Below are 21,008 nucleotides of genomic sequence, written 5' to 3'. Positions count from 1 at the left end.
AACTAAGCCCGCGCGCCACAACTACTGAGCCTGCGCTCTAGAGCCCGTGTGCCACATCAACTGAGCCCACGTGCCACGACTACGGAAGCCTGCGTGCCTAGAGCCCATGCTCCGCAACAAGAGAAGCCACTGCAATGAGAAGCCCGTGCACCACAGCCAAGAGGAGCCCCGGCGCACTGCAACTAGAGAACACCCGCTAGCAGCAACAAAGACCCAATGCAGCCCAAAATAAATTAATTAATTTAAAAAAATTGAATTAGTTTCAAGGGTACAATGTATAAAAGTACAATAAAAGCCCCCCTTCATAACCCCCCAACCCCCCTCTCAAGATGGAATAGATATGCTGTGATACAATTTATAGTCGTAGTACTACTACTCCTCCCACCGCATCCGAAATCCTCTGAGCCAGGTGCAGCAGCTTCCTTTCACAATGCTAGGACCCGCCACAAGACAGATGATAATCCCTTTGGACATTTCAAGGAGCGGCACCAGGGGAACAGTACCTGGGAAATGCCACTGACAGCTCAGAATATCCATGGCATTTCTAGAGCCTCGGCACTGCTCTCGCTCTGGGAATGAAGGTCCAAAAAGCACATCGGAGAATGTTCATAGTTGTAAACAAGCTCCACCTTTGAAACACAATCTACATAGAACCACATATACAAGCCTGCACAATGGATGAAGCCAAGGTCTCCTCCATGATTTCCCTTCTGACCACCTTATTGTCTCCTCAACCATAAAAGGTGAACTTGAAACTCAGGACCTTGCCTTGTCGCCAGAAACATCCAAGCTTGGATCAGTCTTTCTAAGACCAGATACTTGCTCTCTGAACTATTAGAGACTTGTCACATACACACAGGTAGAACAGGATTATTTCTATCTACATGGGGACCTGGAGTCTTTCACATTGCTCCTGTTAAAACTCTCACAACAGCAAAACTTTACCTACAAAGGGTTCAAGCTATGACACTCCCAATTTCCACAAACCTCCTCAGCTCTTGTGAGTCACATGCAGCCAATTCCAGGAATTGGAAACATGGTTGTGAGGATGAAACTGACTTTGGGGCTCCCCTTGGATATGGTCTTCCAGACTTACCAAAAGGCCATTCAGAGGACGGTTTACCCCACCTCAGGGAAACCCGAGGCAGTACTTGCAGTCAAGGGCTGGCCATGGCTTCTGAGCTACATCCAAAAAGAATTTCATACTGTACCTGGATCTGCTGAAGCCATTTCTGACTGTCCGAGAGCCAGCATGTACCGCTCCTCAACTGCCTCCATTGTGGATCATCAGTAGGGCTGTCAGATTTAGTCAATAAAAGTACAGGATACCCAGTTAAACTTGAACTTCACATGAATAATAAGTCATTATTTTTAGTATAAGTAGATCCTATGAACTATTTGGGGCATACTTATCTTAAAAATATACTTGTTGTTTTTCTGACATTCATATTTATCTAAACAGCCTATATTTTATCTGTCAACCCTACCCTTCAGAAATGATGGAGGCTCATAGAGATCCAGGAGACGCCTCAGCGCCTCCTCAGCTTTTATTTCTACGTCCTGGACAGCGAGCACGTACCTTCCACTCCCAGTCATTGGCTAGAATGGAGGATATTCTCTGTTTTAGAGCTTTTTCTACTTGTCATTGTTATTATCTTCCTTATTTTAAAGAGATGTTTATTTTCTCCCAAACTTAATAGCTCATCCAAATGTATTTCAAAGTTCATTAGACAAGGGAAAAACAACATGGTTCTGAAAAGTGAAGGAAACCGCCTGGTGTTTAGTCAAGAAGTAGTAGGGAGATTGAAAAAGCCAAACTTAATAAGCAAATCTCTCCAAGGGTATTTTCAGAGCTTGATACCCTCCCACACCCTGAAAATATTATTACATCAAGAATGTAGAACTGCTAACCAAATGTAAGGCTCCCATATGATTCTATCAAACTGAGGATGCTTCTTTACTAAGCAGTGAGCACACTTGCTGCCCCAGGGACCTTGGCAGTTGCAACGTAGGGCTCTTCCCTTTGGGATGGAAACAGCAAGTTTTCCTGTGGTCTACACACTGGCCCCCAAAATACTACACTCCCAATACTTGTCAACTTTAAGTATTTTTCTACATATCTCCATTTTTCTGTTACTATTTGGACTACATCCTAGACTTGACACTACGTAAATTGCATTCAAGAAGCTATTTTTAAAAGTTGGTAGGAAACCTTAAATCTATAGCTTGCAGTCCCTGGCTTACTTTCATCCAGGTGCATAAGGGTTTTCAAAAGTAGTCAGGTTAGTTACCCCATATCACAGCCCCACGCTTGTGTCACAGGTATAAAAATGGAACATGCTATTTAAGGTTTTAGTTGCCAAATCATCAAGCCTCCCAGACAGAGGCAATAGAGCAAAATGATTACAGAGGCATGGATTTTGATTTGCTCCAGTGTCTTGGGCAAGTCACTTGGCCTCTGTATGTATTTGTACTTATCTGCACTTATCTGTCACTTGGGGGTCATAATTGTACCTGGTCCATGGGTACGTTGTACAAATGATCTGTAAGGTAGTTACAAGAAACCGACACAGAGTAAGCACTCCACAGACATTGGCTATTAGCTATTGGAAATAGTTCTCCGTGAAACAGATGACTTTATCAGTGGATGACACGGTGGGAGACAGTGAATCACAGAATCACAGCATGTTGAAAGTGACCTAGTTCACACTCTTATGTGAAAAGAAGAAAAGTGTGCATGGGTAGAAAATGTCTGAAACTTTACCTAACAAATAGTTCATCATGTTAGCATGGAGGATTAGAATAAATCAGGAAAGGAGGAAAGAAAAACTTGAGTGTCATTCAATTTCTCTATCATTTGTGTTTCTACACTGAGACTCTGAATACACTGGAAGTGCAAATTTTTTTAATGTGGCGGGATAAAGGTTTTCAAGGTTTCCTGATCCATCCATATTATTATCTCAGAATTGCTGGCAGTTCTTGCCATCTTCGGATCTACACCCATGTGAGTCAGTGGGCCATTCTGGACGGAGGAGATAATAGAGCAGAAGTGAAGTGAGAGGAAAGGAGAGAAAAGATTTTCTCTTTTCTCTTCAAAGAGGAAAGGTCTTTGGAATGGGAACAACTCACAACCAAACTTTGGGGAAAGGATGTGATGGAAAACGAGACAAACATCCTACCCCTGTGATGAGAAGGATTCCCTGGGCTGGATGGAGGGAGGTCACAGGTGGCTGGCGAGGAAACCAACTAGCGAGAAACACACACAAGGGCAGAGTAAACACCCTGAGGCCACTCAGCCTGACTCCATGCAAACATATGTCCAGCAGACAGCCCTTCACCTGTGGCTCCCCAGCAAGACAGGTACCTCGGGGGTGCCAACTCATTCTGAGTCCATTATGCCTGGCCATTCATAAACCGCCGTCTAACGTGTGAGGAATAAACTCTCAATGTGTATGAGGAAATTGGGGAAGGAGATTGAAAAGTTACTTAAACGAAAGAAAAGAAGTTCAGGAAGGCAGGATGGTAGAGAGACAAGAAAAAGACCTTAAAAGATAGAAAGGATTTGCCAAAGAAGAGAAAGAAAAAGAAATGATTCCGAATGGGTTAACCTGCAGCTAGGAAGTTAAGGAAGATTATTGATGGGTGAAGACTATGGAATAAAGTGAATAAAATTTATCAGAAGTTGCTGAGAATATGCTAAGCAGCATGATTATCAAATTATGAATTGGCTGCAATGGCATTCTAGGGGAGCACTAGGAAGGGGAAGCAAATGTTCCTGAGATGACAGTAGCAGGTGGAAAGTTGTTTCAGGGGAAGATCAGTCTTGCAGAGGGTGTATCAGAGGAGGGCAAGTGTGAGCAAGCAAGGAAATACTAAGTGTATATGGTTCCTTCACTGAGTGCACCCAGCCCCGTGGTCAGCCTTGAGAACAAGCAGGACTTCAGGTACTGGAGCTACATTTCAGTCATCAAGACTTGAGAAGACACCCTTAACTCAGGTCTTCTCTTCAAACTCCATCGTTCCTTCTTGACCTTCATTTGGCCTCTTCACTTACCCTCAAGCTGTGGACTGAGGCCACAGAGCAAGATGGATCACTAGTGTCCTCCATCCCCGAGAGACTGTGGTTCACATCAGTGGAGCACCAAAGGCAATAACCAAGTAACAGACACAAGAGTGTATGAAGAAGAAGAGATTCTGATAAGGCTTTCTGTGACAGTGTGGGCCAAGTCGGATCTATATGGCTGGTATCACGTGAATTATGAGCAGCCTTAGGGGAGAAGTTCTCAGAAGGCAGAGCCTGGCTCTCTAGAGGCTCTGTGTCCTCAGAGCCCACTCCAAGACCTCAGTTACAGCTTCGGCCCCCAATATCTCTCCCTCTGCCTGCTCACAGTTTTTGAAGTCTTCTTTCCTCCACATTTCTCTTGAGAGGTGGAGGAGGAAGATGAGCTTCAGGCCAGCTCAGACTCCCCTGGGATCCCAGCAGGATGCCTATCATTAACCTCCCACCTTCTAGGAAGCTCCTAAGATCTTCACATTTGGGGCAGTTCTCATTTCAGCTGTGCTTCAAATTGCTGGCTGGAGACGGCCTGTTGGAACGTGGCAAAAAGCAAGTAGCAGTCCTTCGGGCAGCCTGGCCCTTCTCGACTGTCAGACATCTTCAGGGATATTCTAGGAAATGTTGTTTGTTCTAGAGAAGGGAGGGAAACAATCCAATTGTCCAATAATGCTTGAATGGAAAATAAATGATGCTATATGCATGTGATCAAATAATATCAAACAGTCAAAAATCAAAGACCTAGATCTATATGGATTCACGTGGATAAATCTTGAAAACATAATATTGATTGAAAGAAAATAAGATAAAGAATGTTAGATTGTGATAACAGGTATGTAATATTTAAATATTTAAATCAATTCAACATATTGCTTCTATACATAGAGATGTAAGAAAATAAACTTTATCCAAAGAACACATTATTTACATTTAATATGCTCATTTATCTAGGAGACCCAAAAGAACCCACAGATAAACTAGCAGGAACTAATAAGACGGTTCAACAAGGCACACACATACAAGATCAATAAATTTTAGAAGTCAATCAGGCTCTTCTACACTGGCGATAACAAATTAGAAACTGTAAAAGAAAATAAGAAAAAAAGAAGATCTAAAAATAGTCACAAGAGCCATATAAATTATTTAGAGCTAAGCATACGTAGAAGGCAATATAACTAACAAACTGAGTACGAACAGATAAACTCCGCCCAACCCAAGGTTAGGAAAAGACTGTTGTTACTTTATGAGAACAGACCCTCTTCTTACGGAGCAGATCAGTAAGTGAGAGTGAATCAAAGAAACACAGCATTTGAAAAGTCAGCTAGTCCAAGCCTCTTGATCGCACATACAGAAGCTGAAGCCCAGATAGGTTGAGTTACTTGCTAAAGGGCCCAAAGTCCTGACTCAAGGACTAGCATTTTTCACTCAGTCGCAAGACACAATCAAATGCAGTACCTTGGAAAGAGATGGGGAAAAAATGAAGAAATCAATTATATAGTTCCTCATCTTTAAGTACAGAAATAGCCGTGACAAAATTACACGTATTGAGGGAAAATTGAAGTGCAGAGTTTAAAATGTCAATAATCCACAGGGAAACTGGAGACCATTTAAAATATTCATATTAATTCTCTCTAGAAAAGACATTAAAAGATCTCCAATCAAAATGTGAATTTTATAATAGACATGGTATGATACAATTTATAATAGATATGGTATGAACCTTTCTATTTCACGGGAAAGCTTCGGCTGGGAAAAAGGAATTGTTCTTGAAAATGGGGCGTGTGCTACTGCAGACACTGTGCTCAACCTAGGCCCACCGAATGCTCTGATGTCATCACTGAGGTCACAGAATTCCACTGTGCGCCTGGCAACCTTGCAAACATAACAGCCCTGGTGAGCACTAGGCAGTACTGCTGGTTCACTAAGTGGTACAAGTTTTTCAGCCATTTAGGAGACTTGACCATTTTTATTTGTATTGAATCATTTCAACGGATTGCCCAAGAGCCAAGAAGGGCCAACCTGTAGGGAAGAGGAGGAGTTGGACATCTCTTGAGGCATCTTCTAAGGGAGACTTCTAGTTGGTACGATGGAACGGCGACAAAAGAGGAAACATCTGGAAAATGAAGAGTCCCAGGAAACTGCCGAGAACGGTGGAGGTATGTGGGGGGCAACTTGTCTGGGGCACATGGGTTTCTGCCAAACTGAAGCTTCTCCAGGAAGCGGGGGACTGAGAACGTGTCACCTGTGAAGCAGGGAGCGAGAGATCTTGTCTCACTGATGCTGCCGTATCTATCCAGAGGGTCCCTGTGGTGTGAGACGGCACAGAATGGCCAGATGCCCCCTGGGAGATGGGAGGTCAGCTCCGCTGGTCTGAGGACTCTCTCCTGGGGCAGCCGGGCCTGGAGCTTTGTCGGACTCACAGCAGGCTGCATCCTGCTTGCACAGACCTAGAGGTGCAGCTTTTCTCAGACCCCGATTTCTCTCTTATTCTCTTGGATCTTTCCCTGGGGTCATGAGGTGGGGGATGTGAAGGATGCAAGGATGCTGAGAGAGACCCATGAGTTGCTTGGCCTCTTTTACCAAAGTGGAAAGAGAAGCCCCATGAGTTGAAGGCCCTGTTGAAAAATATCTTGACAAGTGGAATGCACTTTGAAAGAAGATTGTTTGTCTAGGGATGGTGTCATATTGAAAGCAAGGAGGATTTATTCCTTCAACAGGAAGAATTTCCCAAAGGAGATCAAGGGAAGGGAAGGGTTTTCCAGAGACTGAGACCGCGTGAGCAGGGGTGAGAAATGTCCTCAGGGTCCTGCGGGGAGCTCTGAGAGCCACGGGCCACGTGGTGCCTGCGTGCATTAAATGTAGGCGAGTAGCTTGCCCTGGGAGAGGGGTGGTCACCCCAGAGCTCCAGCTAGAGGCCTCTGCCCCAGATTAGAGCCCAGTAGCTCCTACCAGGCCCAGGGCCCTGGAGACTGTAGGATGGGCCCTGGGAATGGAGCTCTAGACAGCAGGCAGATTTCCAGGCAGTGGCTGGGACAGGCTGGGGAAGGCAATGACTGCCCCTGACCATTCAGAATATTTTGCTCTATGTTCCTGTGTGTGTGTGTGTGAGAGAGTGAGTGTGTGTGTGTGTGTGTGCGTGTGTGTGTGTGGTAGTGCAGAGAAGAGCGAGATGAATGGGGGTAGAGTGCTTACCAGATATAACATCTGTGTGGTAAAGTTCTTGTCACCCTGCCTGGAGCTGGCTGACACTCGGCGTACCTAGGAGTGTATACAGAATTCTTGGTAGGGGTGTTTTAGGAGACAGTAACTCATACACCCATGTACACTCTGATACAGCAAAAATATCACACACCCCACATATAACTTCCTTAGTAAACCACACACAGCACATGGAGGTATATACACGCATCCCTCCTATACTACGTTCTCATACAACCCACCTGTATCACAGTCCTCTCCTCCAACACCAAACGCTGGAGATGAGATATGTATATAGACACACACACTATATATATAGGACACACACACACACACACACTATATATACATGTATTTCCTCAACTCTTGCACAAACACAGCTAACTTCAGCCATCTCTAAAAACCTCTGTAAGAACCAGTCACGTGTCATACACACCACCCTTATAACACATTCTTGAGTAATGCCAGACCCGCTTTGTACAAACCACAGGAAACCACAGTCTCAGTAACCCATGTCAGGATTGCCAGAGAAAATATGGGCTATCCAGTTCAATTTGAATTCCAGATAAACAACAAGTAATTTTTCAGTATCCGTATGTCCCACATATTGTATGGGCCCTACTTACACTAAAACTAAGTCAGGCCAAATACTGCATGGGAATACTTACACTAAAAAATTATTCTGGGTTTATCTGAAACTGAAATTTAACTGGGTGCCTTGTATTCTTGTTCGCTAAGTCTGGCAACCCTTATATACTTACCACCAGCTGATGTATTATATATTTATTGTAGTTTTGTTTAGTGTGTGTCTTCCCCTACTAGAATGTGCAGCGTTACCAAAGACTACAACAATGGAAGAGTGCCGGATACACAGGAGTAGCTGCTTACTGAATCTTGGTGAATGAATGAATGAACACGCACCGTAAATACAAGCCACACCATGTAATGAGGAAAAGTTACATGTCCCAGAATTCCTGACTTGTGAACAGAAAAAATGCACACAAAGGCCACAGACACAGATAGACACGTCTGCACTGTGCTCCCCATGCCAACCCCACACTTACCACAGACTTAACTGATACACATCACTCACTCTTCCCACACACTCACAGTCACCACCGAGGCCTACATTACCAACTAGACAGTGAGAGAATAAGTATTGATTGGAATTAAATCCTGGAGGATCCACTGGGAACCACACTCTCAACTGTGTGTATCCACTGCACCTGACACGTGTCACACACTCAGTAAATATCTGTGGACAGAGGACTGATGAACCCACCCTGAGCCTTTCATTCCTCCCTCAGGACTCTCGAAGTCACAAGAGGATCCCCCTCGGCTTGGATCCACTGTGGTGGCCCAAGGCTGCAGCCCAGGGGCAGGGGAGGTCTCCTCTGCCTCTAAATACTTCTTCTGTACTTCTACTCTGCGCAAGCTCAGCTACGCTGGTAAGGGCACGGGGCTCCTCAGGTGAGGGGGTGCTTGGCTGTGAGGCAGGAGGCACACAGATCCCAGGGAGGCTGAGAGGAAATCCAGGGTCATCAGAGGTGATGAGGGCTCTGTGGAGGAGCCTGGGCAGGATGCCTGAGCTGTTCCGAGGGCATGGATGCCAGCTGAGTCTGGGAGTGTGTGTGTGAATACTGCTACTACCATGGTGGGGAAGTCAAGGAGCAGGGGCCGGAAAGGTCTGGGCTTGAGGTGGAGGGAAGAGGGACCAGATTAAGCATCTTCAGAGGAAAATGTAGGCTTTGTCTTTGCCTTTGCTTCCAGAGAAGGACAGAGTTCTGCATTATCCACCTCCAGCCTGAGAGCAGGACCATCCAGCTCAGGTGTACACAGCTCACACATACACGTGCCCTCCAGGCACAGCCCTTCTCAGTGCACATCAACCCCAAGCACGTGCTCCACAGTACTCTCCTGCACCACAGCCCCATTCCACAAGGAATGCACCACCGATATTCCCAAACTCACACTCCTCGTCGTACACGCATCCAGCCACATCCCTCACATACTACAGCCCTCACCACCATACTCCACACCCCTGTATATAGACACCGCTCCAGTATCCCCCCCCACGCACATTAAAAGCCCACAGATGACACCCGATACACCACTCCGTCCTACGGCCAACAGACACCAAGCTCACGACATAGCTATGTCGTGCCAATGTCCCTCTCTCGTCTACCACACCTGCTCCCTCAGCTTCCGGCATGGCCCATGCATGTTATTATGATTTTCATTTCCTTTTTCAGGAATCCGGAGATTTCATCGAGACACTGCCCAGCCTAGACCACCCCTAGCCCAGGATCAGGAAGAAGGAGAGACCGCTTCCCCATCACACTGTGTCTCCTCCTCACCCTCTTCACCCTGTAAGAACTATCTGCACCCAGACAAAGAGGAAAGGGGCATGAAAATATACTACATGCAGGTACAAGTGAACAAGGGTGTCGCTGTCTCCTGGAAGACAAAGAAACCCTTGGGGTTGCCTGAAAAGCAGCTGACGATAGAAGAAGTGACCCTTCCTGAGGATGTGTGCGCAGTAGCCACTGACCCCTCTTCTGATGTGTCCACCAAAAGCCTCCTGTCTGACAGTGAGCCCACTGGGGAGGAGAAAGAGTATGAGGAAAGGGCAGAGCCAGGCAGCCCATCAGGGCCACCTGCTGTCGAGGAGAGACCCAGCGCCAAGACAGCGGACTGGATGCTGACCATGGAGACTAGCTTCAGGTGCATGGCTTGCTGCCGGGTCTTCCCCACCTTGGAGATCCTCCAGCAGCACGTGAAGTTCGGCGTCCTGCAGGGCTTCAGCTGCCGTGTCTTTCATCTCAACATGGCCCAGTGGATGGGCAATGTGGAATCCGAGAGCACCCCTGAGGAGGAGGAGGAGGAGGAGGAGGAGGAGGAGGAGGAGGAGGAGGAGGAGGAGGAGGAAGAGAAGCAAGAAGAAAAGGAGAATGAGGGAGAGCAGCCCACGGGGGAAGGCCCCAGCCCAAAGAGACCCCGCAGGCAGGGTCTTTTCTCTCCTTTGAGTTCCAAACAGCAACTGAGATTCATGGGACAGAAGATCCTGGAAGACGGTGTGGCCGTCCCTTGGAAGAGGTAAGGCTTGAGGCTGGCAGTCTTCTGAGCCTAGGTCACGAGGGCCCAGAGGAGTCTAAGGGAAGGGGCCGCACACATGTGCTGGTTGACCTAATGGCTCTGCAGTTGCATCAAATGGGACACACCCAGCACTAACAAAGGCATTGACCTCTGTTGACGTAAACAAGAAGGTGGAGCCTTTTCCTAGGAGTTTTCTCAGGGTCTGCACGATGGACCTCAACTCTTAGAGGACGTACTGCCAGCAGCTCCTTCTCGGCAGAGAGAGCCAGGAGTGGTCTCAAGAGAGGACAGGGGCCCTTGCAGGACCAGAACTTTGAGGTCTGAGAGCCTTGGGCCTGAGCCGAGATCTCACCCTGACCACTGTACCTAGCCTTCTGTGACAAAGGGGAATAGGAAAGAGAGTCACGTGGAAATGAGGTCCCCCGAGATATGGAAATGTTCCAGAAACTTCATTGCGTGGTAGTTGATCTGGAGCCAAGCTCACTGTGGTGTGTGTGGCTCTGAGCATTAAGGCAATGCTGGAGGGTAACCCTGACCAGCAGAGCTTGGAGTGCTTCTTGTCTCTTCCTGTTCTACCTCATTTGCTTTATCCCTTCCAGGGAGAAGAAAGGACCCTCGGGAGAGTAGCAGACAGAATGCCGTGGTCTGAAGGAGGATGAAGGGACCGGCACTCAGTCTAACATCATATGACAATAGAAGCGTCCTATGCAATAAAGGGCATTTTCCAAACCTTTCCTGGAGCTTTGATTTAATGACATTTTTCTATCTATGCATCTATCTGTCAGCTACATCTGTATCTTTCAAGGTTTGTGAACAAGCTTTCACATAAGCACTAGAGACGTCCGCCAGCATTTTCCAGAAGAGGCCTGCAAATTGTTGGGGACTCCTCACAAATAGGGAACGGCCACAATCCCTGCCACACAGACTCTGCGCATGGCCCTCCTGACGTACTCCCACTCTCTCTCTGAATTTCCCAACGTCTGAGATGAGGGTGCTGGCTGGAGGCAATGATCACGTGCAGGCTGAACCTTCTCCAGATTCTGATTCTCTTCCTGGGCCTATCGTCCTCAAGCACAGTTTCCATGTCCCTGGCCACACTGATCTCTCTCCTTCAGTCCTTCCCTCCCTCCCTCTCCTGCCCCCCAGTGCAGAGAATACTTTTTTGCATTTGAGACGACATTTATTTTTTGTTCACAGAATTCTCACCTGTTTTACTGTGGCCTCCGTTGTGAACATTCCAAAGCTGAGAATTTTCTTTTTTTCTCCCTCATTTCTGCTGAGTCTTTACCTTCCTAATGCAGTGAGCTCACAGTGCCTAGCTGACTGGATGAGGAAAAAAAATCCAGGGAGCAAAGAGAAATAATAAAAGAATATATCAGTTAATTTTTCATAGTGTTATCCAACTACATATTTTTAAAATTTTGGAATAATATTAGGAAACTTCTCTTTATAAAAAACTGAATTATTGGGCTTCCCTTGTAGTTAAGAGCGGTATTTAAGAATAGTTAAGAATATGCCTGCGGGGCTTCCCTGGTGGCGCAGTGGTTGAGAGTCTGCCTGCCGATGCGGGGGACGCGGGTTCGTGCCCCGATCCCGGAGGATCCCACATGCCGCGGAGCGGCTGGGCCCGCGAGCCATGGCCGCGGAGCCTGTGTGTCCGGAGCCTGTGCTCCGCAGCGGGAGAGGCCGCAGCAGTGAGAGGCCCGCGTACAGCAAAAAAAAAAAAAAAAAAAAAAAAAAAAAAAAAAAAAAAAAAAAAAAAAAGAATATGCCTGCGAATGCAGGGGACATGGGTTCGAGCCCTGGTCTGGGAAGATCCCATGTGCCACGGAGTAACTAAGCCCGCGCGCCACAACTACTGAGCCTGCGCTCTAGAGCCCGTGTGCCACATCAACCGAGCCCACGTGCCACGACTACGGAAGCCTGCGTGCCTAGAGCCCATGCTCCGCAACAAGAGAAGCCACTGCAATGAGAAGCCCGTGCACCACAGCCAAGAGGAGCCCCGGCGCACTGCAACTAGAGAACACCCGCTAGCAGCAACAAAGACCCAATGCAGCCCAAAATAAATTAATTAACTTAAAAAAATTGAATTAGTTTCAAGGGTACAATGTATAAAAGTACAATAAAAGCCCCCCTTCATAACCCCCCAACCCCACTCTCAAGATGGAATAGATATGCTGTGATACAATTTATAGTCGTAGTACTACTACTCCTCCCACCGCATCCGAAATCCTCTGAGCCAGGTGCAGCAGCTTCATTTCACAATGCTAGGACCCGCCACAAGACAGATGATAATCCCTTTGGACATTTCAAGGAGCGGCACCAGGGGAACAGTACCTGGGAAAAGCCACTGACAGCTCAGAATATCCATGGCATTTCTAGAGCCTCGGCACTGCTCTCGCTCTGGGAATGAAGGTCCAAAAAGCACATCGGAGAATGTTCATAGTTGTAAACAAGCTCCACCTTTGAAACACAATCTACATAGAACCACATATACAAGCCTGCACAATGGATGAAGCCAAGGTCTCCTCCATGATTTCCCTTCTGACCACCTTATTGTCTCCTCAACCATAAAAGGTGAACTTGAAACTCAGGACCTTGCCTTGTCGCCAGAAACATCCAAGCTTGGATCAGTCTCTCTAAGATCAGATACTTGCTCTCTGAACTATTAGAGACATGTCACATACACACAGGTAGAACAGGATTATTTCTATCTACCTGGGGACCTGGAGTCTTTCACATTGCTCCTGTTAAAACTCTCACAACAGCAAAACTTTACCTACAAAGGGTTCAAGCTATGACACTCCCAATTTCCACAAACCTCCTCAGCTCTTGTGAGTCACATGCAGCCAATTCCAGGAATTGGAAACATGGTTGTGAGGATGAAACTGACTTTGGGGCTCCCCTTGGATATGGTCTTCCAGACTTACCAAAAGGCCATTCAGAGGACGGTTTACCTCACCTCAGGGAAACCCGAGGCAGTACTTGCAGTCAAGGGCTGGCCATGGCTTCTGAGCTACATCCAAAAAGAATTTCATACTGTACCTGGATCTGCTGAAGCCATTTCTGACTGTCCGAGAGCCAGCATGTACCGCTCCTCAACTGCCTCCATTGTGGATCATCAGTAGGGCTGTCAGATTTAGTCAATAAAAGTACAGGATACCCAGTTAAACTTGAACTTCACATGAATAATAAGTCATTATTTTTAGTATAAGTAGATCCTATGAACTATTTGGGGCATACTTATCTTAAAAATATACTTGTTGTTTTTCTGACATTCATATTTATCTAAACAGCCTATATTTTATCTGTCAACCCTACCCTTCAGAAATGATGGAGGCTCATAGAGATCCAGGAGACGCCTCAGCGCCTCCTCAGCTTTTATTTCTATGTCCTGGACAGCGAGCACGTACCTTCCACTCCCAGTCATTGGCTAGAATGGAGGATATTCTCTGTTTTAGAGCTTTGTCTACTTGTCATTGTTATTATCTTCCTTATTTTAAAGAGATGTTTATTTTCTCCCAAACTTAATAGCTCATCCAAAAGTATTTCAAAGTTCATTAGACAAGGGAAAAACAACATGGTTCTGAAAAGTGAAGGAAACCGCCTGGTGTTTAGTCAAGAAGTAGTAGGGAGATTGAAAAAGCCAAACTTAATAAGCAAATCTCTCCAAGGGTATTTTCAGAGCTTGATACCCTCCCACACCCTGAAAATATTATTACATCAAGAATGTAGAACTGCTAACCAAATGTAAGGCTCCCATATGATTCTATCAAACTGAGGATGCTTCTTTACTAAGCAGTGAGCACACTTGCTGCCCCAGGGACCTTGGCAGTTGCAACGTAGGGCTCTTCCCTTTGGGATGGAAACAGCAAGTTTTCCTGTGGTCTACACACTGGCCCCCAAAATACTACACTCCCAATACTTGTCAACTTTAAGTATCTTTCTACATATCTCCATTTTTCTGTTACTATTTGGACTACATCCTAGACTTGACACTACGTAAATTGCATTCAAGAAGCTATTTTTAAAAGTTGGTAGGAAACCTTAAATCTATAGCTTGCAGTCCCTGGCTTACTTTCATCCAGGTGCATAAGGGTTTTCAAAAGTAGTCAGGTTAGTTACCCCATATCACAGCCCCACGCTTGTGTCACAGGTATAAAAATGGAACATGCTATTTAAGGTTTTAGTTGCCAAATCATCAAGCCTCCCAGACAGAGGCAATAGAGCAAAATGATTACAGAGGCATGGATTTTGATTTGCTCCAGTGTCTTGGGCAAGTCACTTGGCCTCTGTATTTATTTGTACTTATCTGCACTTATCTGTCACTTGGGGGTCATAATTGTACCTGGTCCATGGGTACGTTGTACAAATGATCTGTAAGGTAGTTACAAGAAACCGACACAGAGTAAGCACTCCACAGACATTGGCTATTAGCTATTGGAAATAGTTCTCCGTGAAACAGATGACTTTATCAGTGGATGACACGGTGGGAGACAGTGAATCACAGAATCACAGCATGTTGAAAGTGACCTAGTTCACACTCTTATGTGAAAAGAAGAAAAGTGTGCATGGGTAGAAAATGTCTGAAACTTTACCTAACAAATAGTTCATCATGTTAGCATGGAGGATTAGAATAAATCAGGAAAGGAGGAAAGAAAAACTTGAGTGTCATTCAATTTCTCTATCATTTGTGTTTCTACACTGAGACTCTGAATACACTGGAAGTGCAAATTTTTTTAATGTGGCGGGATAAAGGTTTTCAAGGTTTCCTGATCCATCCATATTATTATCTCAGAATTGCTGGCAGTTCTTGCCATCTTCGGATCTACACCCATGTGAGTCAGTGGGCCATTCTGGACGGAGGAGATAATAGAGCAGAAGTGAAGTGAGAGGAAAGGAGAGAAAATATTTTCTCTTTTCTCTTCAAAGAGGAAAGGTCTTTGGAATGGGAACAACTCACAACCAAACTTTGGGGAAAGGATGTGATGGAAAACGAGACAAACATCCTACCCCTGTGATGAGAAGGATTCCCTGGGCTGGATGGAGGGAGGTCACAGGTGGCTGGCGAGGAAACCAACTAGCGAGAAACACACACAAGGGCAGAGTAAACACCCTGAGGCCACTCAGCCTGACTCCATGCAAACATATGTCCAGCAGACAGCCCTTCACCTGTGGCTCCCCAGCAAGACAGGTACCTCGGGGGTGCCAACTCATTCTGAGTCCATTATGCCTGGCCATTCATAAACCGCCGTCTAACGTGTGAGGAATAAACTCTCAATGTGTATGAGGAAATTGGGGAAGGAGATTGAAAAGTTACTTAAACGAAAGAAAAGAAGTTCAGGAAGGCAGGATGGTAGAGAGACAAGAAAAAGACCTTAAAAGATAGAAAGGATTTGCCAAAGAAGAGAAAGAAAAAGAAATGATTCCGAATGGGTTAACCTGCAGCTAGGAAGTTAAGGAAGATTATTGATGGGTGAAGACTATGGAATAAAGTGAATAAAATTTATCAGAAGTTGCTGAGAATATGCTAAGCAGCATGATTATCAAATTATGAATTGGCTGCAATGGCATTCTAGGGGAGCACTAGGAAGGGGAAGCAAATGTTCCTGAGATGACAGTAGCAGGTGGAAAGTTGTTTCAGGGGAAGATCAGTCTTGCAGAGGGTGTATCAGAGGAGGGCAAGTGTGAGCAAGCAAGGAAATACTAAGTGTATATGGTTCCTTCACTGAGTGCACCCAGCCCCGTGGTCAGCCTTGAGAACAAGCAGCACTTCAGGTACTGGAGCTACATTTCAGTCATCAAGACTTGAGAAGACACCCTTAACTCAGGTCTTCTCTTCAAACTCCATCGTTCCTTCTTGACCTTCATTTGGCCTCTTCACTTACCCTCAAGCTGTGGACTGAGGCCACAGAGCAAGATGGATCACTAGTGTCCTCCATCCCCGAGAGACTGTGGTTCACATCAGTGGAGCACCAAAGGCAATAACCAAGTAACAGACACAAGAGTGTATGAAGAAGAAGAGATTCTGATAAGGCTTTCTGTGACAGTGTGGGCCAAGTCGGATCTATATGGCTGGTATCACGTGAATTATGAGCAGCCTTAGGGGAGAAGTTCTCAGAAGGCAGAGCCTGGCTCTCTAGAGGCTCTGTGTCCTCAGAGCCCACTCCAAGACCTCAGTTACAGCTTCGGCCCCCAATATCTCTCCCTCTGCCTGCTCACAGTTTTTGAAGTCTTCTTTCCTCCACATTTCTCTTGAGAGGTGGAGGAGGAAGATGAGCTTCAGGCCAGCTCAGACTCCCCTGGGATCCCAGCAGGATGCCTATCATTAACCTCCCACCTTCTAGGAAGCTCCTAAGATCTTCACATTTGGGGCAGTTCTCATTTCAGCTGTGCTTCAAATTGCTGGCTGGAGACGGCCTGTTGGAACGTGGCAAAAAGCAAGTAGCAGTCCTTCGGGCAGCCTGGCCCTTCTCGACTGTCAGACATCTTCAGGGATATTCTAGGAAATGTTGTTTGTTCTAGAGAAGGGAGGGAAACAATCCAATTGTCCAATAATGCTTGAATGGAAAATAAATGATGCTATATGCATGTGATCAAATAATATCAAACAGTCAAAAATCAAAGACCTAGATCTATATGGATTCACGTGGATAAATCTTGAAAACATAATATTGATTGAAAGAAAATAAGATAAAGAATGTTAGATTGTGATAACAGGTATGTAATATTTAAATATTTAAATCAATTCAACATATTGCTTCTATACATAGAGATGCAAGAAAATAAACTTTATCCAAAGAACACATTATTTACATTTAATATGCTCATTTATCTAGGAGACCCAAAAGAACCCACAGATAAACTAGCAGGAACTAATAAGACGGTTCAACAAGGCACACACATACAAGATCAATAAATTTTAGAAGTCAATCAGGCTCTTCTACACTGGCGATAACAAATTAGAAACTGTAAAAGAAAATAAGAAAAAAAGAAGATCTAAAAATAGTCACAAGAGCCATATAAATTATTTAGAGCTAAGCATACGTAGAAGGCAATATAACTAACAAACTGAGTACGAACAGATAAACTCCGCCCAACCCAAGGTTAGGAAAAGACTGTTGTTACTTTATGAGAACAGACCCTCTTCTTACGGAGCAGATCAGTAAGTGAGAGTGAATCAAAGAAACACAGCATTTGAAAAGTCAGCTAGTCCAAGCCTCTTGATCGCACATACAGAAGCTGAAGCCCAGATAGGTTGAGTTACTTGCTAAAGGGCCCAAAGTCCTGACTCAAGGACTAGCATTTTTCACTCAGTCGCAAGACACAATGAAATGCAGTACCTTGGAAAGAGATGGGGAAAAAATGAAGAAATCAATTATATAGTTCCTCATCTTTAAGTACAGAAATAGCCGTGACAAAATTACACGTATTGAGGGAAAATTGAAGTGCAGAGTTTAAAATGTCAATAATCCACAGGGAAACTGGAGACCATTTAAAATATTCATATTAAATCTCTCTAGAAAAGACATTAAAAGATCTCCAATCAAAATGTGAATTTTATAATAGACATGGTATGATACAATTTATAATAGATATGGTATGAACCTTTCCATTTCACGGGAAAGCTTCGGCTGGGAAAAAGGAATTGTTCTTGAAAATGGGGCGTGTGCTACTGCAGACACTGTGCTCAACCTAGGTCCACCGAATGCTCTGATGTCATCACTGAGGTCACAGAATTCCACTGTGCGCCTGGCAACCTTGCAAACATAACAGCCCTGGTGAGCACTAGGCAGTACTGCTGGTTCACTAAGTGGTACAAGTTTTTCAGCCATTTAGGAGACTTGACCATTTTTATTTGTATTGAATCATTTCAACGGATTGCCCAAGAGCCAAGAAGGGCCAACCTGTAGGGAAGAGGAGGAGTTGGACATCTCTTGAGGCATCTTCTAAGGGAGACTTCTAGTTGGTACGATGGAACGGCGACAAAAGAGGAAACATCTGGAAAATGAAGAGTCCCAGGAAACTGCCGAGAACGGTGGAGGTATGTGGGGGGCAACTTGTCTGGGGCACATGGGTTTCTGCCAAACTGAAGCTTCTCCAGGAAGCGGGGGACTGAGAACGTGTCACCTGTGAAGCAGGGAGCGAGAGACCTTGTCTCACTGATGCTGCCGTATCTATCCAGAGGGTCCCTGTGGTGTGAGACGGCACAGAATGGCCAGATGCCCCCTGGGAGATGGGAGGTCAGCTCCGCTGGTCTGAGGACTCTCTCCTGGGGCAGCCGGGCCTGGAGCTTTGTCGGACTCACAGCAGGCTGCATCCTGCTTGCACAGACCTAGAGGTGCAGCTTTTCTCAGACCCCGATTTCTCTCTTATTCTCTTGGATCTTTCCCTGGGGTCATGAGGTGGGGGATGTGAAGGATGCAAGGATGCTGAGAGAGACCCATGAGTTGCTTGGCCTCTTTTACCAAAGTGGAAAGAGAAGCCCCATGAGTTGAAGGCCCTGTTGAAAAATATCTTGACAAGTGGAATGCACTTTGAAAGAAGATTGTTTGTCTAGGGATGGTGTCATATTGAAAGCAAGGAGGATTTATTCCTTCAACAGGAAGAATTTCCCAAAGGAGATCAAGGGAAGGGAAGGGTTTTCCAGAGACTGAGACCGCGTGAGCGGGGGTGAGAAATGTCCTCAGGGTCCTGCGGGGAGCTCTGAGAGCCACGGGCCACGTGGTGCCTGCGTGCATTAAATGTAGGCGAGTAGCTTGCCCTGGGAGAGGGGTGGTCACCCCAGAGCTCCAGCTAGAGGCCTCTGCCCCAGATTAGAGCCCAGTAGCTCCTACCAGGCCCAGGGCCCTGGAGACTGTAGGATGGGCCCTGGGAATGGAGCTCTAGACAGCAGGCAGATTTCCAGGCAGTGGCTGGGACAGGCTGGGGAAGGCAATGACTGCCCCTGACCATTCAGAATATTTTGCTCTATGTTCCTGTGTGTGTGTGTGTGAGAGAGTGAGTGTGTGTGTGTGTGTGTGTGCGTGTGTGTGTGTGGTAGTGCAGAGAAGAGCGAGATGAATGGGGGTAGAGTGCTTACCAGATATAACATCTGTGTGGTAAAGTTCTTGTCACCCTGCCTGGAGCTGGCTGACACTCGGCGTACCTAGGAGTGTATACAGAATTCTTGTTAGGGGTGTTTTAGGAGACAGTAACTCATACACCCATGTACACTCTGATACAGCAAAAATATCACACACCCCACATATAACTTCCTTATTAAACCACACACAGCACATGGAGGTATATACACGCATCCCTCCTATACTACGTTCTCATACAACCCACCTGTATCACAATCCTCTCCTCCAACACCAAACGCTGGAGATGAGATATGTATATAGACACACACACTATATATATAGGACACACACACACACACACACTATATATACATGTATTTCCTCAACTCTTGCACAAACACAGCTAACTTCAGCCATCTCTAAATACCTCTGTAAGAACCAGTCACGTGTCATACACACCACCCTTATAACACATTCTTGAGTAATGCCAGACCCGCTTTGTACAAACCACAGGAAACCACAGTCTCAGTAACCCATGTCAGGATTGCCAGAGAAAATATGGGCTATCCAGTTCAATTTGAATTCCAGATAAACAACAAGTAATTTTTCAGTATCCGTATGTCCCACATATTGTATGGGCCCTACTTACACTAAAACTAAGTCAGGCCAAATACTGCATGGGAATACTTACACTAAAAAATTATTCTGGGTTTATCTGAAACTGAAATTTAACTGGGTGCCTTGTATTCTTGTTCGCTAAGTCTGGCAACCCTTATATACTTACCACCAGCTGATGTATTATATATTTATTGTAGTTTTGTTTAGTGTGTGTCTTCCCCTACTAGAATGTGCAGCGTTACCAAAGACTACAACAATGGAAGAGTGCCGGATACACAGGAGTAGCTGCTTACTGAATCTTGGTGAATGAATGAATGAACACGCACCATAAATACAAGCCACACCATGTAATGAGGAAAAGTTACATGTCCCAGAATTCCTGACTTGTGAACAGAAAAAATGCACACAAAGGCCACAGACACAGATAGACACGTCTGCACTGTGCTCCCCATGCCAACCCCACACTTACCACAGACTTAACTGATACACATCACTCACTCTTCCCACACACTCACAGTCACCACCGAGGCCTACATTACCAACTAGACAGTGAGAGAATAAGTATTGATTGGAATTAAATCCTGGAGGATCCACTGGGAACCACACTCTCAACTGTGTGTATCCACTGCACCTGACACGTGTCACACACTCAGTAAATATCTGTGGACAGAGGACTGATGAACCCACCCTGAGCCTTTCATTCCTCCCTCAGGACTCTCGAAGTCACAAGAGGATCCCCCTCGGCTTGGATCCACTGTGGTGGCCCAAGGCTGCACCCCAGGGGCAGGGGAGGTCTCCTCTGCCTCTAAATACTTCTTCTGTACTTCTACTCTGTGCAAGCTCAGCTACGCTGGTAAGGGCGCGGGGCTCCTCAGGTGAGGGGGTGCTTGGCTGTGAGGCAGGAGGCACACAGATCCCAGGGAGGCTGAGAGGAAATCCAGGGTCATCAGAGGTGATGAGGGCTCTGTGGAGGAGCC

Source organism: Mesoplodon mirus (assembly GCF_964341445.2).
Source record: "Mesoplodon mirus genome assembly, chromosome: 10".
Classification (NCBI taxonomy): Eukaryota; Metazoa; Chordata; class Mammalia; order Artiodactyla; family Ziphiidae; genus Mesoplodon; species Mesoplodon mirus.
This window is presented reverse-complemented; position numbering follows the sequence as displayed.